This window comes from Narcine bancroftii, chromosome 6 (genome assembly GCF_036971445.1).
Source record: "Narcine bancroftii isolate sNarBan1 chromosome 6, sNarBan1.hap1, whole genome shotgun sequence".
In the NCBI taxonomy this organism is placed as follows: Eukaryota; Metazoa; Chordata; class Chondrichthyes; order Torpediniformes; family Narcinidae; genus Narcine; species Narcine bancroftii.
Genome location: NC_091474.1, coordinates 66,090,921 through 66,105,247, shown reverse-complemented (window position 1 = coordinate 66,105,247; position 14,327 = coordinate 66,090,921).

Sequence of the window (14,327 nt, the reverse complement as noted above, 5' to 3'; positions counted from 1 at the left end):
TTATGCAATGAGAAGATCAAATACACATTTTTCCTTCCTTAATGTGGTTAATCTGTCTGATAGATCCCCGTTGACAGCCTTGTTCGTTCAAGGATCAGCAGCCATCCTTATCACTTACCTTTGTAGAAAGTTGAGGAAGAACTTGGGATCATCCTCAGCCACTTGATTTACAATATGCCACCAGTACTGATCCCATCCTCAAAGGAGGCTTGATGCATCCAAAATTCAAGGGGAAAAAGAAGCAGCAATCACCAACCTTTATTCCCAAATACTATTCATAAATTCTGTCAAAAGCACTTTTTTTCCAGCACTTGGCATCTGTAAATGTGTTTCTCAGAGTTATTACCAGGAGCAACAATCTGTTGGAGAAACTCAGCAGGTCGGGCAGCATCAGTGGGATATTGCGAGCTCCCATTTTAGTAAAATGGGATTATCACTGTAAGGGATAGTACAGACAGGAGGAACTGAATGGTCACGTAACATTTTACACAAGGACCACCACAAGTCACAGCCCAGTGATAATTCAATACATTGAAAGAACTGAGGGAAGGTTTATCATAGCCTGTTCCAGAATTCAATACATTTCCCAAGACACTCTGATTTTGCAAAGGGAGAACCATTCTGACTGCTGGAGAGAAAGCAGCTTTTTGAAGCAGCTCTTGTGGCCAGCCATTTTTGTGGATTGACCTGTGCCTGGAAGGTCTTTTTAGGAAGCAAAGTGCTTCATTTTGATTGTGACTAACAGTGGAGTCACTTGGAGGGACGGCTTCATTTTAAGTGTGACTAGTAATGAAGTTACTTGGTCTTGGAAGCTTTGTGGAGGCTGCCCAGTTCAGTCTTGCCTACAAAAGGACCAGGAGTGTTATGACCACAGCTCGTGTGGATGGACATTTCTTCAAAGGCAATGCAAGAAGAATTTGTGAGTTTGTAACAGCTACATCGCCAGTCTTCCCATCAGTTCAACATAAATTCAGGGATCAAATTTCAAAGGCCTACACTTCAACACTGAATTTGAAAGACTGAACTTTGAAGGAACTTTCTAGATTTTGGCTTGGACTATAATGGTTTGGTATATCACACACACACAGTAGATAACTGCGCATAGCTGGGAATAGATTTAGTGTTAAGGATAGTTTAAGAGTTAAGAAGTTAAGACTATAGCTGAAGAGTAAGAAGTAAAATTAGTGGTTTAAAGTTAAACATTGGTCATTGTCTATTGCTGTTCATTATGCGCGGTTCGTAACGGAGATAAAGATTTGTCAACATTTCAAGTAGAACCCTTCTTCAAGACAGAGGTGAGATATGTAACTAGTGTAATGTTGAAAGGGTGGAAGGTGTTGGACATGGGCTAGTGGGGAATTAGTGGACAAGGAAGAAGTGAAGTTGAAATGCCATGAACTTGAGGTTCCGAACTTCTCTTCCACCCCAATTTGTCCACTCTTGGCTTTCTCCACTGTCAGTTTGAGGGCCACCATAAACTAGAGGAACAACACCTTATTCCATTTGGCAGCCTACAGCCCAATGGTTCAAACACTGAATTCTCAATTTCAAGTAATGAGTCCCCTATCCCTTCTGCCAAGCCATTTCCATTCTTCCACCCATCCTGTGCCATTTTTGTTCACTTTCCCTACCCATCCCACCCATTCTCACCCTCATCCCTCTCTAGTTCTTGGGTGTGGGGGCTGGTGGGATGGTAGGTGAGAACAAGGGAAATGCCGCCCTGACACAGGTAGTTGTGTGGAAAATAGAGGAGATGGGTGAAGGTTGAGTTTATGGTTGTAGAGGGGAAAACACATTTTCTCTGGAAGGCAGCAGATGCAGCTGAGTTGGAGGAATTGAGAGAAGGAAAGAATCCTTATAGGAATCAGCATGGGAAGAGGTGTAGTCGAGGTAACCGTGGGGGTTAGTGGGTTTATAGAAGATATTTGCAGATAGTTTATCTCCTAAAATGGAAACTGAGATGAAGGAGAGAGTGTTGCCAGAGATGGACCAAGTGAATTTGAGGTCAGAGTAGAAGTTGGCAGCAAAGAGGATAAAGTTGACGTTCATCACGGGTTCAGGAGGCAGCACCAATGCAGTCATTGATGTAGCAGAGGAAAAGTTGAGGAGCCTTACCTGTGTAGGCTTGTAGCATGGATTGTTCCACATGTCCAATGAACAGACAGGCACAGGTGGGACCCATATGGGTACCCACGATTAAACTTTGTCTTGGAGAAAGAGGAGTGAGCCAAAGGAAAAGTTATTGAGGGTGAGTACAGAGAGAATGGTGTGGACATTGATTAGTTAGGCCTGTTGTTAAGGAAGAAGCAGAGAATTTTGAGACCTTCTTCATGGTGAAAGTGATGCAGTCAAGCCCATGGAACTGGAAGGTGTCAAAGTTATGGAGCACGCGGGGTATCCTGAAGGTAGGTGGGTGGGGACTGGACCAAGGGAGGCAAAATGGAGTCAAAGTATGATGAAACAAGTTTGATGGGACAGAAGCAACTCTTCCATCTGACTGGGGTTTTTTTTAACCCTCTTCTCTCCATCTCCCTTTTTCTGGGACTTGCTAATCAGCTGCCTCTGTACATCATCCTTTACCTCTCCTTAGTTCACCAACCCCCCACTGGGTGTTGTCCAACCCCTCCCTATATATCCTCATTATACTGGCCATCTCCCCTCTGCACTCTCAGTCTTGATGAAGGGCCCAACGTGTTCACCATTCTTTTTCTCACATTGCTACTGCTCGACCCACTGTGTTCCTCCAGCAGACTCCTTGCTGCTCCAGATTCCAGCATCTGCGGGCTCCTATGTGCCTAATGTTGTTACCTGTATCGTGTCACAGCATTCTAGAAACTACATGGATGAATCTTTTGCTGTGTTAGACACCCACATAATGATGCTATTTTAGCAGTTAGTCATTTACACTGTTGCCAGGAGTAACAAGATTGTCTCAATCTGAAGCTCACCCATTGTTGTTACTCATGGTCTAACAAATGATAAGCTTCAGATTGAGACAACTTATTTCTCCTAGCCAATCTTGGGCAGTACATGCTCATGGGCTGGAAGGGCCTGTACTGTGCTGTACATCTAAAAAAAAATTAAATGAATTTTACAACAGAAAAGGCATAATTTAATGATGACTGAATATGCAATTTCCAGAGTGGAGTGATGTGACACACTTGCTGTCCAACCACTGGGCAGGTCTCAGCCTTCTCTCTATTAAGTTGACCATGGTACATCAATCTTTTACATTATTTAGTCAGTGGCCCTCCTTCAGCAATCTTCAACTCCATTAATACTGAATCCCATTCCAAGCTCATGGCTCTTGCCCACCACCATTGTCCTCACCCAGATCACCTCTGCCACAGTCCCCTCCTTTTCCCTGGGCCTCTCTCCCTAACAATACAACCATGTTCCAGCCTAAATCCTAGAGTTATGTTCCTCTTTGCACACACTGCACAATTGTGGAATATAAAGGCCTCTCCTCACCCAAGGCTAATTTAAAAGTATCTGGCACTTTAGTTTTTGAGCATTATAAGATATACAAGCATGGGTGGCCACAGTAAAGTGTTTCTGATCTTCAGGACAGATTTAGTTCCAAAATACCAAGTCCAAGTAAAGTGGCTCTTTAAATTCCAAACCTACGGAAGTTATAAACTTAGATTTTTGTTTGTATTTGCACTGAGCTAGTGTATTAATTAGTTTTGATTTAGATAGTACATAGAATCAAAAAATCTTGCGGGCCATTCTCAACACATTGTATGTCAGCTTCTTGAAAGATAGTACTGACTCCCTTCACCACAACCTAACAGTGTTTTCCAATTTCCCTTTGAAAGTTATTTTTAAATCTCCCATGTCCCGCCATCCTTTCAAGTGATTAGGTGATATATATAAAGATTCTCAAATCCATTCCATCCTAATATTTAAAATCCATGTGAGCTGGTGACCAATTATATGATCCTTTGTTCTTCTATGAAATCCTTTCAGTAGTTTAAGACATCAAATTTTCTTCTACAGTAAAATCAACCCCACCTTGGATTGTGAAATGTATTAATTAAAGGAATCTGCCTCCAATCTCCTTCCTATATCTTCTTGAAAGGGTTGATAATTTATTCTGTTTTTCCATGGTTCCCATAATATTCTAAACTGTTTGCAACATAACTTTTGGGAAGCCTTCTTGGTAAATCCATCAGGGTGATGATTTGAGAATAGTCCATCCATTGTAAAGCAGCTTTCGGTAATATATGGAACACTTCAATCTAAGTCTGTCATGAAGTTTCAGTGAACAAATCATTAGTGATAATCTTCTGAGCTAAACATATTAACTTTGGAGGATTAACTAATTTAGTTGAATACAGCTCATACTTTTTTTTTAGTTTTTCTTGTACAAAATATTACAAATTTGGAATAACATCCAAAACAACTTGTAGCTGTTAGGCCTTAAAATATAGACAGATGTCTAGAACAGGGTTCTAGGATAACAGAAACCCGTTAGGATGCATGAGAGGTTGGAGATGCCAAAATCTAGAGCAAAAGATTATCTACCAGAGGAACTCAGCAGGTTGACTGTGGGATTAAACACACTCTATCACTGAGCCAATCTTTTATTTAGTTGGCTTCCTATCCTGGGTGCCCTAACTTTCCATTTCAACCTATCATTGAGATTCATATTCCTCTTGAACACTCTCTAGCCCAATGATATGAACATTCACTTATCCAATTTCAGGCAACTAGTTTCCTCTCCCTTCTTCTGAGCTACTTCTGCTCTTCCTGTTTTCACACCCTCCCTCTCTGGTTCCATTCTCTGCTGTCCACACTTCACCTACTGGATTCTTCCCCCTCTTTCCCCCTACCCCTTTGTTTCCATCCAGTTTCTCATGATACCACTATTATCATCTTTCCTTATCAGCCTTCTTGGCAGTCTTTCTCTCCACATCACACCGCCCACCTCCTCCCCCTCCACGACACATCTTCCTCCACCCGACCCCATTTTTTTCTCTTGCTGTGCTCTCCCATTATCTGGCTCCAGCCCTGGCTCACCAATCTCTCTCACTCGGTCCTCATTATAGAGACACAAAACAAACAGAATTTCTTCCTTAAGATTAGACATAAATATAATAGACCTTTTTATAACTCATTATCTGCAAATCATAGCAGTTAAGTAGGACCTTAAAATTTCCATTGAGCTCTCCAAAAAAAAATGTGGTCTCCATTCCCATATTTGAACCTACAAAGGACAGATAATCTGATTCCATTTGCTGATACCATAGAATGTAAGGCATAAGAATACAAAATACAGGTAATGCAACTATTTCAAAACAATATTAATACAGAAATATACTACCACTGAAACATACAATCTTTCCTTTTTGCACAATTTCCATGCTACAAACCTCTCAACGAAAGGTCACCAATGCAAGCATTTGATTATGGCCAAATAAGTAGTTGTCAGAGATTGAATCGTGCAGATGAAATGTTAAACAGAGATCCATTTTCTCCCTATTATGTCAAAAAGTCACATTGTGCTGATTTTTTAGGTAGGCTACACTTTCTGAAATAACACAATTAAAATACAGATGGTCTTAATTGGTAGGTCTTTGGTGTTCCAATTGATTATGACATCTGTCTATATTTTAAGGCTAACAGCTACAAGTTGTTTTGGATGTTATTCCAAATTTGTAATATTTTGTACAAGAAAAACTAAAAAAAAGTATGAGCTGTATTCAACTAAATTAGTTAATCCTCCAAAGTTAATATGTTTAGCTCAGAAGATTATCACTAATGATTTGTTCACTGAAACTTCATGACAGACTTAGATTGAAGTGTTTTCATATATTACTGAAAGCTGCTTTACAATGGATGGACTATTCTCAAATCATCACCCTGATGGATTGCTAGTATAAGATTTGTAAGTTACATTTTTCCATAAAAATTTAATTCTATTTAATAAGTTAAACCTTCATAAAGTCCCATCAACACTTCTGGCAGTACCTCCTGATACTTTTTTGGGATGTATCAAAGTCCATAACGGTCTAGGTAAAACACAAAAGTCTGCAGACACAGGAGTTGAAGTAAAAACACAAGGCTGGAGAATCTAGCAGGTCAAACAATGTACTTCATGTAGTCAAGATAAAGATAGATAACCAACATTTTGGGCTTTAGCCCATCATCAAGGTACAAAAAAAATAAGCAGATGCCTGAAACATGATGTTGGGGGCAGGAGTACAGTCCCAAAAGCTGGAGGGAGGAGGAAAGGCTCTGTGAAAGGAGAGGGAAGGGGGTGGAGAGTTGGAGGAAAGAAGACAAAGGGAAATAGAAGGGAAGGAGAACAGAGAATAGGCTAGCAGAAACTGGAAAATGTTAATGCCATCCAGATGGAGAGTGCCCAGATAGAAAATAAAGGGTGATCTTGGGGGATAGTACACGAGGCCATGGCCAGACATGTCAGCATGGGTGCTCCATACGTATATTAGCAAAATACTTATTTCAAAAGGATGCTAAAAAATTATTTGAAACAATGATCTTATATGCAGTTTAATTATCCAATTGCATTATATATTATTTTGGTTTTGTCCAAATATCTTTGGGATTGTTTTCAAATGATTCAATCAGCAGTCCTCAGCAAGAGTTTAATCTTGGGTGAGTTAGCGTGAAAAGCAGTAGTTGATTTACTATTCATTTGGACGGAAAGCTAACCACCAGCTAATCAGAGTGTTACATTTGGCAAACCTGCCATCACAACACTGAAATGAGGTACTCAATGCAGTGGGAAACTGGAAGATTGGGAAAACTAAATTACAAGAACCACTTAGCAAATAATAAAGAAAGGGAAGATGAATTATATAAAATCACCATTCTCTGTTCCAGTTCTCCAGCATTTGCTATCTTCTTGTTTATCTTAAAAAAGAGAGTAATCATTGTATAAATCAGAAAAGGGTAACTAAAGTGAACATAGATGCCTTGGAAAAGGAGAAGAGGAAATTGATACTGTGTAGTGATGAAATGGTGAGGCTTTGAAGTACTATTGTGGAGGAAATGTCTCACAGGCCAGAGAGAAGTTATTGGATGTGTTGGGAAGTGAGGATCTTGATATAATTGCTATCACTAAGAGGTATTGCTGAGCTAGTGAGTGAGTCTAAAGGTAGATAAGTCTCCTGGTCCTGATGTAATGCATCCCAGGTTACTGAAAAAAATGGTGTTAAGTTAGTGTAAAGGTTTTTGTGATAATTTACCAATGTTCTCTCAACTGTGGGCAGTCCCAACAGATTGGAAGACAGCAAATGTTACACCACTTTTAAAAAAGGATAAGCGATCATTAATGAAGAAATACAAAGGCATCTGGATACAAATCATATCATCAGGCAGATGCAACAAGGATTCAGGAAAGGCAGGTTACTCTTGAGGATATAACAAACACAATGGCTAGTTCGGAACAGGTGAATGTTCCATACTTGCATTTCCAGAAGGCGTAGAAAAGGTACCACATAAAAGACATCCATAAGATATGGATGTGTGGCGGCACACCACTAGGCAGGCAAACCAGCTCCGTTTGTAGCCAAAATGGCACCATCGGGGGTTTCCCCTTTTTCTCAGCACAGGGCTCAGAAGCCCGAGCTGGGGGACCACGTGACGCCTGGGTGACATCAGCGCCCCCCCAGCGTGGTTCTCAGCCAGGTCCGGGCTGGGGGTACAAGTCCAGCCCAGCAGCCTCCAATAAATCAGTTCTGCTCATTGAGCTCAGGCCGTCTGGTTGTGTGTTCTTTCAGTAGCAGTGTGGCTGCCGGTAAAATTGGTGACTCCAACTGATTCAAACATCTTTGAACCCATCATGAGCGAACCTGGCATCAGTGCTATAGCCATCAAGCTGCTTGACTTCTGTGTTCAGGAGCCGGACACCTGGTTCGGCCACACGGAGGATCAGTTTCACCTTTGCCAGATTACATCCGACACAACCAAATTCTACCATGTGGTCACTGCCCTGGACCAGGCCACTGCCAAATGCATGCTGCACCTCGTTCAGCGCCTGCCCGCCAAAGACAAATACGAGACCATCAAGCGAGTGCTCACTGGATCCCTTGGACTATCCAGGCACCAGTGTGCTGCTCGGATGCTGCACCTCAACGCCTTGGGGGACAGGTCCCTGATGGAGCTGATGGACAAGATGCTCGCGTTCATGGGTGATCACACCAGCTCCAATAGATGCGAAAACTCCTTTGCCACCTGGAGCTTGTCAGCCGGGAGCTGGCGTGCCTTGGCGTGAACTGGTGGGCCTTAGGTGGGGATGTGGTGGAACACCCCATGGCACAGTGAGGCAGTGGAGGACTGGCTTGAGGAGGGTTGGAAACTCATCCAGAATTTGCTGGAACTTTTCTCTGGGCGTGCTGATCGTGGCCATCTGCATTTTCCTTGACCATCTGCCCAAGAACATCTGGCCGTTACTGGCCCAAGAGAGCTTTACTGACCCGAGGAAGGTCACAGAAGGCCCAAGAGCTATGGCTCGAGTGATTCCCGGAGGGCTCGGCAGTCCAGCAGGTCATGAGGCATGGGCAAGACCATGCCGAGCCCGCCCCTAGAGCTGCAGTAGAGCTTCCGGCCCCTGCAGAGGCCACCAAGAGCATAACCAGGGCACGGCATCAGCTCCAGGCCTCTGCTTCTACCACCAGCGCTAGGGAACCAAGGCTTGGAAGTATCGTCAGCCCTGCCCGATCCAGGGAAACAAGCAGGCCAGCCGCTGTTAATGGCTACAGCGACTGGCCAAGGACACAGCCTCCTCTACGTGCGGGACTCAGTCAGCGGCCGGCGCTTCCTCGTCGACACTCGGGCCCAGATCATCCCGGCCACGGACATTGAGTCCAGGAACTGACCTCGAGGACCTCCCCTCCGTGTAGCCAATGCAACAGAGATCCGGACATATGGAGACAAGACAGTCCACTCCCAGATCGGCCAATGAAGGTTCTCATGGAGGTTCAATGTTCCGTCCCTTCCGACCGCCATCCTGGGTACCGACTTCCTCCTCGCCCACAGGCTTCTGGTGGACATTCGGGGTAGGCGCCTGGTGGACTCCTGTACTTTCCAGGGTGTTCGCCTCCCGCACAGAGCAACCGCAGATGGCCACGATCAGCACGCCCAGAGAAAATTCCAGCAAATTCTGGATGAGTTTCCAACCCTCCTCAAGCCAGTCCTCCACTGCCTCGCTGTGCCATGGGGTGTTCCACTACATCCCCACCTAGGGCCCACCAGTTCACGCCAAGGCACGCCAGCTCCCGCCTGACAAGCCCCAGGTGGCGAAGGAGTTTTCGCATCTATTGGAACTGGGTATCATTCGACGGTCCAACAGCCCGTGGGCCTCGCCACTCCACCTGGTCCCGAAAGCCTCCGGCGGCTGGCGCCCCTGCAGAGACTGTTGACGAGGTAACAGTTCCTGACTGTTACCCCATCCCTCACATCCAGGACTTTATGGGCCAACCTGCATGATGTGAGGGTTTTCTCCAAGGTTGACCTGGTGTGCGGATATCACTAAATCCCGGAGCACCCTGAGGACATACCCAAGATGGCCATCATCACCCCCTTCGGCTTGTTCAAATTCCTTTGCATGCCGTTCGGGCTCAAGAACGCCGTTCAGACCTTCCAGAGCCTCATGGACTCAGTGGGCAGGGACCTGAATTTCGTCTTCATTTACTTGGATGACATCCTCGTTGCCAGCAGGGATCAGGCACAGCACAAGGCCCACCTGCACACCCTCTTCTCCCGGCTGGCCGACTTCGGCCTCACCATTAACCCAACCAAGTGCCAGTTTAGGAAAGAGTCCATGCAGTTCCTGGGCCATACCATCATGGCCGAAGGAACCACACCCACTGCTACGATGGTCGCCGGTATCAAGGAGTTCCCACGTCCAGACAATCTCAAGGAGCTGCAGGAGTTCACGGGTATGGTCAACTTCTACAACTGATTCATCCCGGGAGCTGTGCGCATCATGCAGCCGCTATTCGCCCTCATCGCAGCCAAGCACGAAATGCTCACCTGGACCCCAGAGGCCTGCAGTGCATTCAAGGCCACCAAGGATGCCCTCGCGAAGGCTACCATGCTCGCCCACCTGCACACTGACCTGCATATGGCGCTCTCCGTCGATGCCTCCGCCACAGCTGTCGGTACCATCCTGGAGCAGCAGGTGAACAGACAATGGAAGCCACTGGCCTTCTTCAGCTGGCTTCTCTGCCCACCAGTGTGGCATTTCTGCTATTTCTTGGAGGGGAGGACTTTTACCATCCTCACTGACCACAAACCCCTCACCCAGGCATTCGCGATGGCGAAGGACCCGTGGTCGGCCACCAGCAGCGTCACCTCTCCTTCGTGTCGGAGTTTATATCTGACATTTGGCACAAGGCAGGGAAAGACAATGTGGTTGACGATGCACTCTTGTGACCGGCCATCTGCGCGCTGACGCCTGGCCTCAACTTCGACCAGCTCACACAGGACCAGAAGTCCGATGAGGAAACACGAGCCTCAGGACTGCCATCACAGGACTGCGGTTCCGAGACTTCTCGACTTTGAGCGGCGGAAGCACTGTCCTGTGCGATGTCTCCATGGGCACCCCACGGCCAGTGGTTCCCCAGCAGTGGCGCAGGAAAGTTTTCCATCACATCCACAACCTTTCGCACCCATCCATCAGGCCCACGGTCCGGATGGTGGCAGAACGGTTCATCTGGCACAGGCTGCGGAAGATTGCAGGCTGGGCCAGAACATGCACCCACTGCCAGATGTCCAAGGTACACAGGCACACCAGGGTGCCCATGCAAGAGTTCAAGCATGTCTGGGAATGGTTCAGCCACATTCACGTGGACCATAGTCGGGCTCTTACTATTACCTGTTCACGGTGATGGATCGCACCACTTGTTGGCCCGACGCGATCCCAATGCTGGACACCTCCACGGACTCCTGCTCCCAAGCTCTGTTGCACAGTTGGGTCGCCCGGTTCAGCATTCCGAATCACCTCACCAGCGATCAGGGCGCCCAGTTCACCTCTGCACTCTGGGCACAGTTCGCCAACAAGTTGGGGATTGTGCTGCACCACACCACACCCTATCACCTGCAGGCCAATGGGCTGGTCCAGCATCTGCACCACCACCTTACGTCAACATTATGGCCCACCTCACCGGTCCTGACTGGGTGGACGAACTGCCTTGGGTGCTCCTGGGGACCCACTCCATGCACAAGGAGGATCTGCAGGCATCATCAGCTGAGCTGGTCTATGGCTCACCGCTGGCACTTCCTGGTGAGTTCCACATACCTCACTACCCCCAGTGGTCGCCGCACGAGCTGCTTCCCTGCCTCCAGGCCCGCTTGGACTCCTTCGCACCCCCACCACCACCCAGACACAGCACACAGCCATCTCACATCCCCAGCAAACTGCTTTCCAGAGTACATTTTTATTCAGCGTGGCCCACCCACGGCACCTCTGCAGAGACCTTACGAGGGGCTGTACAAGGTTGTCCAGCGTTCAGGGTCACATTCACACTGGACATAGGTGGCAGGCGGGAACTGTTTACTGTGGACAGGCTGAAGCCAGCACACCTCGACCCCACCGAACCAGTGATTGTGGCCCAGTCCAAGGAGCGAGGCCACCCAGCTAAAAAGAACATTGGCGCCAGTCCTGGGGGGAGGGCTGTGTGGTGGCACACCACTAGGCAGGTGAAACGGCCCTGCTTGTAATCCATGCGGCGCGGCAGCCAGCCAAAATGGCACCATTGGGGGTTTCCCCTTCTTCTCAGCACAGGGCTCGGAAGCCCGTGCCGGGGACTATGTGATGCCCGGGTGTCATCAGCGCCCCCCAGTGTGGGTCCGGGCTGGGGGTATGTCCAGCCCAGCAGCCTGCAATAAATCAGTTCTGCTCACTGAGCTCAACCCACCTGGTTATGTGTTCTTTCAGTCGCAGTGTAGCTGCCGCTACAGATGCGTGGAATTAGGAATAATTTATTAGTATGGATAGAAGATGAATAAATCAATCAGGAGGCAGAGAGCAGTGATAAATGGATGTTTCTCTGGTTGGCAATGAGGTGAGCACAGTGCCACAAAAACAGGTACTGGGCATACAACTGGCCACAATATATATTGATTTGGAAAAGGGGACAGAATGTAGCACATCTAAGTTGGCTGATGACACAAAATTTAGTGGAAAAGTAAATTGTGCAGAGGGCACAGAGTGGCTGCAGAGATATTGAAAGGTTAAGAGAGTGGGCAAGCATCTGGCATATGGAGTCCAAAGTTGGTAAACGTAAGGTCATCCACTTTGAACGAAAAACTAGATTAATTGTTTAAATATTGTGCGTAGGAACTTGGTAGTGCTAGTGCATGAATCACAAAAGGCTGGTTTGCAGGTGCAATAGGTTATCAAGGCAGCAAATGGAAGGTTGGCCTTCACAGGTGGAGGGATTGAATTTTAAGAGCTGCAACTGTACAGGATACTGATGAGGTTACACCTGGAGTAGTGTACAATTCTGGTCACACAGAATGATAAAATTAAATAGCATGCAAACAGACCTTTCAGCCCAAATTGTCCACCCGAACCAAAATATCCCACCTGCCTGCATTTGGCCAATATGCCCATCCTACCCTTTAATCTAAATTTTTTTTAAAAATTGCAATAGCACCTGCCTCAATCTCATCCTCTGACGGCTCATTCTATACACCCAGCACCCTCTTGTGTAAAAGTTTACCCCTCAGATTCCTGTTAAATCTCTCACCCCACCCCCCCCCCCACCCACATTAAACTAATGTCCTCTGGTTACCGATTCCCCAACTCCAAGCAAAAAAACTCTCTTCATTCACCCGATCTATTCCTCTCATGATTCTATACATCTTATGAGATTACCCCCTCCTCATTCTTGTGCACCCTGAGGATTAGAGCCCCAGCTGGCTCAACCTCTCCCTGCAGCTCAAGCCTCTGAATTCTGACATGATCCTCATACATTTTCTCTGCACCCTCTTCAGTTTGACATCTTTCCTGAAGCACGGAAACCAAAACTGAACATAATCCTTCAAATGGGGCCTCACCAACATCTTAACAACTGCAATGTGACCTCCAAAATTCTATACTCTAATAAGGTCAATGTGCCAAAAGCCTTTTTGGCCACCCTATTTGTGACATCACTTTCAAGGTACTAGGAATCTATGCTCCTCTCATTCCTACCATACACTGTGCAGTTCTATCCACATTAGTCCTCCAAAATGCAATACCTCCCTCACATTTCTGTCTTTCAAGAACTTGCTGTAATCTTTGACAACTGACTTTACTGTCTACAATACCAAACACTTTAGTGTCATCTGCAAACTTACTAATAATGCCATGTACATTGTCATCCATATCAATGATTTTGATTACAAACAGCAATGGGCCCAGCACCGAACCCTATAGACCACCACTAGTCACAACCCTCCAGCCCAGAGAAACAATCTTCTTCCATCACCCTCTACTTTCTACTATGAACCCAATGTTTTATCCATTCTGCTCTTTCACTTTGTGATCTAACCTTTCAGAGAAGCCTACTGTGTGGGATATTATTGAATGGTGAAATCTATAGCTCTATAGTTCTGTCCTTGTCAGCCTTCTTCGTCATATCTTAAAAAAAACTCAATCCTCCTTACTTGAGAGGTGAAGTAAAGGTTTACCCAGATGATTTAGCAACAAATTTCATTTTTGCATTGTCTTGGATCATATTCACTGGAATTCAGGAGAATGAGAGAGTGGATCTTATAGAAATACAAAATTATTAAGCAGATTGATAAAATAAAGGCAGGTGCGACTAGAACTAGGGGTCATTGCCTCAAGATTAAGGCAAGTAGATTTAGAATGATGATGAGGAACTGCTTTTCCCAGAGTAGCAAATCTGTGGAATTCTCTTCCCAAGGAAGCAGTAAGAGGCTGCCTCATGAAATACTTTTAAGGGGCAGTTGGGTAGACTTTTGCAGAGTAGGGAAATTAAGGGATACGGAGAAAAGACAAGTAGGTGGATCCAGCTCTGTGGCTTGATCAGCCATGACCTCACTGAACGGCAAAGCAGGTTCAATGGGCCAGATAGCCAACTCCTGCTCCTATTTCTTGTGTTCAGAATCCCAACAGAAGAATGGAGAGCAAATGTAAATTCACACTTCACCAAAAATGCATATTAAACAGTGTGATATTCTGATTGGCTTCTGTTAGACTTGCAGTTAGACAGATATATAGTTACCAAATTCTAAGTGGCAAAGAGACAAAACTAGATTCAAAAAGATTGTTGTAAAGTAAAAAGACATCAATTCTCTGTGATCAAATTTATCCTCTTATTCTAATATGTAAAAGGAAGTGAAAA